Consider the following 10,346-nt stretch of genomic DNA (forward strand, 5'->3'; position numbering starts at 1 on the left):
ATGAAGAATGTGATGTTTCTTTCTAGACAAAAACATGCATTCATTTGACTCTTTCTAAAATTTATTAATTTGAAATTTACCCTCTGAGTCCAGTTATCTACTTCTTACCTTGTTATTACAACTTCCAGATGACGTTAATCAGCTGGGAATAGACTTGGAAGCCGAGAAGTAAACTTTACCAAACACTGATGGTGAGTTCGGTGTACGTCTGGGGCTGGGGTGTGTCTGAGGGGAGCGTCTTGAGACAAATAGCACCTTTTTGGATAAGTCTGGGTGATGGGTAGGACAAGGGTGGGTGCAGTTATCAAAGGTCTCCTCTGTGTTAGTATATTCTTGATATTTCCAGACATTAGTTCCAGTGCAGGAAAGGCCTCTATTACAGAAAGCACTAATATTATTACGCACGAGATAATTTTGGAAATGAGCAGACCCGCCCGACCCAGCCCTACCCGACCGTCACGCTAAGCAGAAGTATTCTCCCATGCGAAGTAAAGTTCAAAGTCTGCATGTGATACATTCATTCAGGAAACATTTTTATCAACTAAAAACTCACCCATAAAAGAGTAGGAACTCCTTGGAAATTCGAGTTTTGCAAGGGATTGTGCTGCTCTAAATGGTGAAAGCCTCAATTATAAAATCAAATTTAAAAAGTTTTTCGTCATAACACTTTTTTTTTTATTCATCAGCGCTAGCAATTAAATATCTGAGATTCCGCCTATAACAATAACGTGGCTCTCGCTCGCTCGTCGCAGGCTACAAGGTGCACTGTAGTGTACATAACCCCTCTAAATCGAAGTCTTTCAAAACCCGGATAAAGCTGTTTTGAGACAGAAGCCAAATGAAATACGTGATCGAACTGAAATAGTTAAGTGACATATCACCAACAATGTGAATGAGTTTCTAGTAACATCGTAATGTCTTCAAAGCTATATAGCAGCAGTAGCAGCAGTAGTAGTAGTAGTAGGAGTAGTAGTAGTAATAGTAGTAGTAGTAGTAGTAGTTGTTGTTGTTGTTGTTGTTGTTGTTGTTGTTGTTGTTCCACTGAAAAGCAGTTTTTATGATCTTGTAATCCCTGAAAGAGCATCCTAACTTATTTCGTACAGTCTGAAGCGGTTAGAGTAAATATCATGGTAATTATATGTAAGGGAAAAATTTATAATCAATCACTATTTGTATGAATAAATGAATCTGAATTTGGTGCTCATTTCTTTGTGCATAATTCAGAGCTATACTTTACTTAGTCATTAAGGTAGCTATATAACCTTGTCACTATCTTCATTATCAGACAATGCCTGTCTCGCTATTTATTTATCTCTATCGCAATGGTTCCCAACCTTTTTGTACACGTGACCCATTTCTCAAAACCCCCAAACACACTCGACCCCCCCTGCCATCAGCCATTTCAGTTTTACAAAATTTTCTGAGAAGGAAGACAGAAGGAGAAAACATGAATAAACAGATTTTTAAAAATTTTACATTATTTCTGGCACATTATAAAATCGGGGTAATATATTTTGTTAGCCAAACCAAGCCCATTGTTTTTTCTCAGTGACAGCTATCGTCACACAATCCATAGTCTTCATCACTAACATATCATCTCCTCAGCCTAGCTAGTGAGACAGTTGGGGATGCATCTAAGCAGAGAGTCTTGGGCATTGTGGTGAGGAGTTTGTAAGAACCTATCTCGTGTCATCCTTGACATCCAGTCTGTTCCTGGTCTTCATTTTGATGTGGACAAGGATTGAAAATCTAGCCTAGCAGAGGACGGTGCAGGCAAATGGAGGAAGAACACAAAATGCCAGCATTCTGACTCTGGGATATGATTGATGCATAGCACACCAGAAATGAGTCACCAAGTTCTCTTGGAACAGGTCACTCACAGGACATCCAAGAATTCATCTTGGACTTCGTTGGGGATGCTGGATCCGTCAAGTGCAGCAAAGAAAGAGTTTCTTACCAGTGCCTCCTCTTCTCCTTTGAGCTCAGGGAAGTATCCCTGGAATCCCGTTTCTAGGGACTCATTGTGTCCAGTAATCTCATGCTTCAGAATCATCAACGACTCCATGGAATTTTTCAAGCATGATGATGTTCCCAAGATCGACTTTTTGAGGCCAGTTCTGCAGTTTTGATAAGAAGTCCGGTAGACTCTCTTGAAATAGGAGAACGTGTGTTTCCATTCACTGAAGTTTTAAATTCACCTTGTTCAGCTGGTCGAAAATATCCGCCAGGTACACAACCCGTTTATCCCACGTTTCATAATCGAAGTGAGTCAGATCTCACTTTTTTTGCACTTCCACAAAGAACCTGATTTCGTCTTTCATTTGAAGACACGATTCACATTTCAACAACCAGCATACGGCCATGTAGGAAAAAAGGTCAGCATCCATGTCTTTGCAGCGTTCTTTGAATAAACGAGCATTAAGTGCCCCAGCTTTGACGTAATTCACAGATTTGGTGACAAAATCGTGCACTTCCTGCACAAAGGTAGGAGGAGTGGGGACCATTAAGTGGTTGTCCCTAGCTTGGGATGCCATATCCTTCACTCTTGTCTGAAATTCTGACTTTGATCCTAGCATAACTGGTGTTCCCTCCATACAAACCCCGCACACATTGCCCCACTGCAGACCTTTGGTATGTAAAAAGGTAGAAGCCCTTTTCATGACATTATCAGCTTTTATAGTGGTTTGAAGTGCACAGCAGAAGAGCAATTTTTCATTGATGTCATATGGATGGATGTAACTCATGAAGACAAACAAACTGAGAACATGGACTTACATCCATCGAGCTGTCGAGTAGAAAGAACAACAAAAGTTTTGATTTAATCCAAAACCTGCTCTTTCACATCCATGAACATATGAGAAGTACGCCTCGGAAGAGTATTTAATTGACAGAGATACTTACTGCATATTCTTCACGCTGCCTTCACCATCTTCTTCACCATCCTCAACATGCAGGGTTTGATAAGCGTCTCTTCAATCATGTGCGTACGTAAGTACGAACATGGGTTCATACATAGACATGTACATACGTTTGTACGTAAACAGATGCGTAAGTAATTACGTCCGTGGATATGTAAGTACGTACGTAGATGCATACGCAAGTATGTACACAAGTGAGTACGTAAGTACATAAGGTGCATAAATACCCTAAGTAAGGACGTACCCTACACTTAGATAACTCTTTGTTTTGGTCAGGGATCATGTAATTGATATTATGGGACTCTATTTCCAAGTTACGATCCTGTAAAGGGGGTCTGGAGGTCCCTTAGGGAACGGGAAACCCTACACCACAAAGACGGCGGCCGACACAGTTTGTGCATACCAGTGTAACACCGAAAGGGACTGGCGCAGCCGGTAAGGAAGGCTCCAAGAGCGTGCGATCGTTAGTGAATCAAAGTCTTTCGAGGGTAAACAAATGCTGATTTGCTGCCACCCTGGAGTAGCAGTGTTGCCAAATGTTTCCAGTGAAAATCTGTTTACAAAACAATGAAAATGTACAAGATTTTTTAAGGCAGAAAAGTATGCGTAAATTTTAAGTTACGCACAACTGTGCTTGGCCAATTATTTTCAACACATCCAGTTGCTCCAACTGAGAAAAACATCAGCAGCAATGGTATGGGAACTGTGTGATTATACTCCATTTCATCAAGTCTGGCACCATCAGTGATGTCCTCAACGCCTGTAGTGTTGATGTAAATCCTCTGCACTAGGTAAACCTCTATATATTACCTTGACAACCAAAATATAAAGGCAATACAAAAAGGTATATCTAGTTCTGAGGACCTTTATCAATGCTACAGGTGTTGAGGACATCGCTGATGGTGCCAGACTCGGTGAAATGGAGTATAGTTGCTCCACTTGAGAAAAACACCAGTACCTGTGGTACAGGAACTGCGTGACAAGTGACAGGCTGGTTCGCTCCTGACTTTTTTAAAATAATGGCTATGGATCATTGGGCTTATGGCCCTGGTCATAAAATCATATTTATAGACATATATATACACACAAGTATATAAATAGATATATAGATAGCCAGATAGTTAGACAGATAGATAGATAGATACTTGTATTTTGTATTTTTTGAACAAAAAAAGTTCTATCACCCTAACACTGCTAGACCTAAAAAAAATCGCTAACCTACACTAATGCCTAAATAAAAATAGCTAAACTGACCTAAATATTCATTTTGCCTACAATTGTGGATAAAATTCCTCAGCCAACAGAACCAGGGGATTCAGGAGAGAACCAGGGGGTTCAGGAACTGTTTCATATAGGTCAATTGTCGGCCCTAATTAAGAAAACTTAAACATGCAGTTGTAAAGTATTTACAAATGTAAACTAGAAATAACTCATAGAGCGCATACCCCCTCCAATGCCACTGCCATGAAAAGGATTCCGGATCCGGATGGGCCACAAAACTTAATGAATTCTTTCTTGGCCCATGGCCCACCCTTCCACAAAATTTCATTAAAATTCATTGAGGACTTTTGGAGATATTGTGCGCGATGCTCCGGATCTGCACCAAAATTAAATCAATTCTTTCTTGGCCCATGGCCCACAATTCCAAAACACTTCATTGAAATTCATTGAGAACTTTTGGAGATATCGTTCTGACAGACAGACAGACAAACAAACAAACAAACATAGGTGATAATATGATCTCCTCCAACTTCGTTGGCGGAGGCAAAAAGGTGAAACACCTCCCCGAACAGAGCACCATCGACTGAAAATGCCCAATACCTTTCTATATCGTACACTTTCACTCATCATCTGTCGACTGTCGGGCGAGGCACGTGGTTTAATAAAGGGACGTTTGTATAAGAAATAGATCAGTCAGGAGCAGTAACTAATTCAGATACGTCAAAAGTCAACCCCAATTAAATAATAAACCATATACATACATACAGTTGATAAAATCCATTTCCACACAATTAAAAAAATCACATCACTCTGATCAATTCGGTCTCATTCAAGAAAGCCGTCAATTTATCAGTCATAACAATATTCCCATTACCCAGGATAGTGGAAAGGGCGAAGGGGACATCTGTTGCACCCAAGTAACTTATAAGTGACGCAAGTTCATGAATAAATCACTGACAGTGCAGGATGTTATGACCGATAGCTAACACCACACCACAGATGTCACAGAGCAGTGGAAGTTGTCTTTCAGTGTATGGCTTCATATGAGTTATCATAGCACAATTCATTCACAGTCTTGCCTATATGCTTTTTCCAGGGCGCCTGGGAAGATTGGCTGAGTCCCACTTGCCAAGGAGTTGCTTGCATGTTGGTATACTTAGTCTGGTCGTTGCTACAGAAGATTTGTTGATTTCTTTCCGAGTGTGAGACTCGACCGTAGATCACGAGGAACATCCTAAGTCTCCTCGAGGTCCACAGCCGACTTCGCAAACAAGTCACCCTGCTCGTTGTCATTTATACGACAATGACCAGGCACCCAGATCAGCATAAAAGACTTTTCGCAAAAGTGCAATTTATTAATTATGCCGCCCTGGATCTCAGGAGAATCCGTAATGCAAGTAGCAATTGCATGAAGGGCTGACTTGGAGTCTGAATATATGACGAATGATTCATGTCTATCGTTAAGAGCATAGCCTATGGCTTTGTCAACAGCAAAAAGTTCTGAGGTAAACACAGATTTAGAAGTTGGCAACCAAAATCTGAGGGTACACTCAGTCGACCACACACAACCACCTGTACATTCACTGGACTTGCAGCCATCAGTATACAATTGCTGGGACTCAGATTACTAACTAGGATGTTACAGAACAAGTGGTGGATCTTTGCCTCCGGCCCCTTGGTCTTTGGTGCTGGGAGCCATGTAACATCAACATTAAAGCTGGGTGGCTCCCAAGGCGCTATACTTTTAAGCACAAACTTGTCACAGTCACTGAGGTTCACACCAACCTCCTGAGTCAGTAAGTGGACACGAACGGCAAATGTCCGACGAACCCCGTCCACCGAATAATATAATGCAGAGGGGTACAGGCCACTTTGCCAATATCAAATTATCTAAAAGTTCATATACCTTAGGAGAGCAGCATATGGTTGTGGAGAGTACAAAGGAGAGTTACATTTGCCTCCACTTCCATCTGAGATACACGTATACACCTTAAGACTCGAAGACATACAGTATGTGCAAACATTTATTCTGCAACACATCCAGCCTCCTCAGTTGTGACATCAGATGCCAACCCATACAACTGTGAGCCATAGTCTACTTTAGATCTAATAAGGGACTTAAACACTAATAAAGCTTTCTTGTCGGCTCAACAAGTAGTACTTGCTAGGTACTTAAGGACATTTAACGGTTTATCATAACGAGCAAGAAAATTATTACCAAGAAATTTAACGATCAATTGATGATCAAAATATAGTCCTACAAACTTTACAGCGTCTTGAAAAGATGCTACTAGATTATCCGAAGCCGACGGCAAATCAGGGACGTTACGAGTGGTAAAAATTACAGCGGCGCACTTAGGAACAGAAAACTTAAATCCCCACTGCAAGGCCCTTTAGTGGATGGAATCAAAGGCTGCTTGAACTTGCCCAGCCAAAAAGTTGTGCATTATGGGAAGAGTACCATATTGCACAATTGTCAGCACAGGGTGACTATTTAAGATTCTTCAGGATAGAAGGTAAATGACAGAATATCACCGATCATAATATTAATCAAATTGGGACTAAGCACACTATCCTGAGGTACCCCGTATTCTTCGTTAAATATATGCAACGTTACGTTGTGGGGCAATTGGTAGAGAAAGTTCAGTTCCTTAGAAAACTAGAAAAAAAATAGGAAATTAAACTCTTAAACTATAAGCATTGTGCTCCATTTGTATACCGTGTTGCCAAGTCATATCATAGGCTTTATGGATGTCCAGGAACACCCCTATCATGAATTCTTTGTTGACAAATGTCTCCAAACTGCAATGCTCCAAATTCATTAAATGATCTAGTGAAAATCTATACTCACGAAAGCCACATTGTTGATCATTTTACAAACTTTTTGATTCTAAAACAAAAAGAAGCTTATTATTAAACATTCGTTCCATGAACTCACATAGCCAAGAAGTCATTACAATAGGACGAAATGGGGTGGGATTCATAATACGACCAGCCTCTTTGGGTATTGGTATGATGTGCGCAAAGTGCCATGAGTTTGGGAACGTTCTGGACGTCCAAAGCTGATTGTACATTGCTAACAGCTTCATCAAGTTGTCCTGATTAAGACGCTGGATCATACTGTACGTGATAGTTATCTTGTCCAGTACTGGTGCCTTTACAGGATATAAGAGCAAGGAGCAGTTCATCTATCGTAAACTCTTCATTGTACGGAGAGTCTTCATCTTCTGTGGCAGATTTGTAGCTCATCAGTGAGTTTATGAAGCTGAAAACGCTCGTCATAATTGGCTGAGCTGCATACATGAGAAAAACTCGTGGCGACGATGTTTGCTACGTCCACGGGATTGTTGTAGATGTATTTACCTGCAGAGAGATAGAAGGGAGTTTATTATTTAATAATATTATAGTGAACCAGACTTTACTTAATGGAGTAAATCAAGTCACCATTGACACGAATGACCGCCAGGAGCCATGGTTAGCCCTCCTAATTATTCTCCTTGCCTCAGCCCGTGCCTGTTTGTATGCAATAAAGTTTTCCTCAGTAGGCTGACTATCAAAATCCCATATCTCCTATTGTGTTTCCTTAATGCTTTTCGGCAACCTGCAATCCACAGATGAGCTGTCCTTCACATTAACTGCAGAACTCTTGGGAGTAGCACCCTCAGCTTCGTGAAATATGGAATTGGTTAAATTTTCGACTTTTACATCTAAGGTCTTCCCAGATATATCAAAATCGGCCATCCTTGAGAATGATCCCCAATCTGCTTTATTAAAGTTAAATTTTGGAGATGGAGGGTCCGAAAGAACGTCGGGTGCGTAAGAACGACAGATAGATAGATGATCACTTCCCAAGGAATCGTCATAAGAATCCCATGAGAAACTTTTGATGTATACCTGGGGAGGCCAGAGGCAAGCTGATGGTCGAAAAATTACCAGTACGATCATCTACAAGAGTCGCCCTACCATTGTTCGGAAGACAGAGGTTGGACTGTAGTATTATGTTGGCTACCTACTCCTCATGACCATCGATCCTCAAGCTACCACACTGATAGTGATGGGTGTTAAAGTCGCCCAACACTAACTTATTTCCAGGTTGGTAGTCAAAAAGTGAATTTAAAGCATTATAATCAATGGGGCCATGTTGTGGACAGTGTAGAAAGCAGATAGACAGATACGTGTTGGTAAATTTTACACTGTACGTGACAGCTCCAAGAGTAGAATTTACAACCACTTGTGTTTGTGGGTGAGATTTGTGCATGTATATGTCTACTCCGTGGCCATCATATTATCTATATGAGTGGTAGTGTTTGAACTGTGGAGGATCACGGTGATCCTCCTAGCATGTCTGCTGTAAGCAAACAATGTCTGGCATGTGTATAGATTGCAAAGTTGCTATATTGTGTAATTTATTACCAAGAGTCCTACAGTTCCACCGCAACACAGTGAATGTGACGGTTTAAGATTTATAATGGGGGCCAGTGTGCTTAGTCTTTTCAAGCCGTCCGCCAACAGGCGAGTGACTATAGGGGGTCGTATCCCGGTGCTTGTTGGTGGAAACCTCCATTTTATCATCAATAATAAGGCTTCTAGATTCACACAAGAAAGAACTGACTCTTCTCTCCCGCACTGGAGCAGGAGCAAGAATAACATGAAAACGAGACTGTTTTGTGTGTATGGTCAGATTAATCTTCCTAGACTTGATGGACTTCGGTTTAGGCGTTATTGGCTGAGAGGCAGCAGCAGCCTGAGAGTATGAGGTAATTATAATGTCAGTTAGAGTTTGAGTATAGAGGAGTCTGAGACTGAGAGGTTGAGTGAGTGGCATGAAGAACAGGGGTAGGGTCAGTCTGTGTCTCGACAGAGCAGATCACAGGACAGGACATCACTGCCGAAGCATAGGTCCTATTTAGCGTGGGGGCTGCATGCAACGCCTTCACCTTATTCCTAGCTTCGTAGTAGGAGATGCCCTCAGTCGCCTTCACTGTGCAGACAACTTTCTTCTTCTTGCAGTTGGGACAATCCCTTGAGGAAGTAGAGTGAGCACCCTTGCAGTGAAAGCAACATACAGTCTCAGATGCACAGCGTTCAGCACCATGACCCTGTGCTGCACACTGGCCACACACTGACTTGGAAGCCCGACAAGTCTTGTCATTATGTCCATATAATTGACATTTTAAACAACGAAGGGGGTTTGAGATATATGGTCTGACGTTAGCAATTTCGTAACCAACTTTGACATGGGTTGGAAAACTCACTTTGCCAAAGGTCAAGATAATGGTGGCAGTCTTCGTCCTCTTGCCCTCCGCGAATCTAGTTACGTACCCATGAGCAAGTTCACCTCAGATCCATAATCATGAGGTCCCTGCAGGTGATGACACTCTTGCAGGAATTCATGGAATGTGGGATCCTTAGCTCGGCATTGTAACAGTGGAACTTATGTAGTTTAAGCTAGTCCTTAACCTGAAAGGAGTTGACAGTTTTAACTAAAAGGTCTCCTTTAGCAAGTTCTTTTTTTTTTTTACTAGTTCCACCTCTCCATCACAACCATCAATCACCTTCTTGATAATGAAAGGATTGAGATTGTTCAAGAGAGCGAAATCGACATCATGGAGAGTGGCAAACTGAGCATAGTACACCTGTATGTCACGTGGGGATCGAGTCTGTGGCCGTTCAGTTTGGGGGCGGTCAGTCTGTGTTGTAGTCAGTGGTCTATCAGGACCACCTATCCCCATGAAGGGGGGAGGGGGTGGCAGGGGCGTCCACTATAGTAAACACTTCCTCCTCATGGGGGAAATGGGAAGTAAGAGAAGAAACGTGCAAGTGACAGTAGACCTGGGGTTAAGCATCTAAGTCTGATATTGCCCTCTCGAACCACTTTCGGGTGCCTGCGTCTGTGTCATTTTACACCCCAGAGTGATCAGTGGGGGGACGTCTCCAGAGACAAGTAAGCAAAGGCAATTTCAGTATAAAGATACAGATATCTAGTGTACCCAGTTATGAGGGAGGGGTGGAAATGAGAACTAGCTAACCTAATCACTACCAGAAGAGTAAAAGAAACAAAAAAATGCAAGTGGTGCCAGGCACAACAAACCTCACCCGATAGCAGTTATTATATTGTTGTTACATACTGACAAATAGTTTCAGTGCACAATTAAAGTCTAAGGTAATGGTGCAAATGTTTTCAAGTTACTCCCTCTAAAAATCTGT

This window comes from Coenobita brevimanus, chromosome 77 (assembly GCF_032717465.1).
Source record: "Coenobita brevimanus isolate Jiangsu-jjx chromosome 77, ASM3271746v2, whole genome shotgun sequence".
Lineage (NCBI taxonomy): Eukaryota > Metazoa > Arthropoda > Malacostraca > Decapoda > Coenobitidae > Coenobita > Coenobita brevimanus.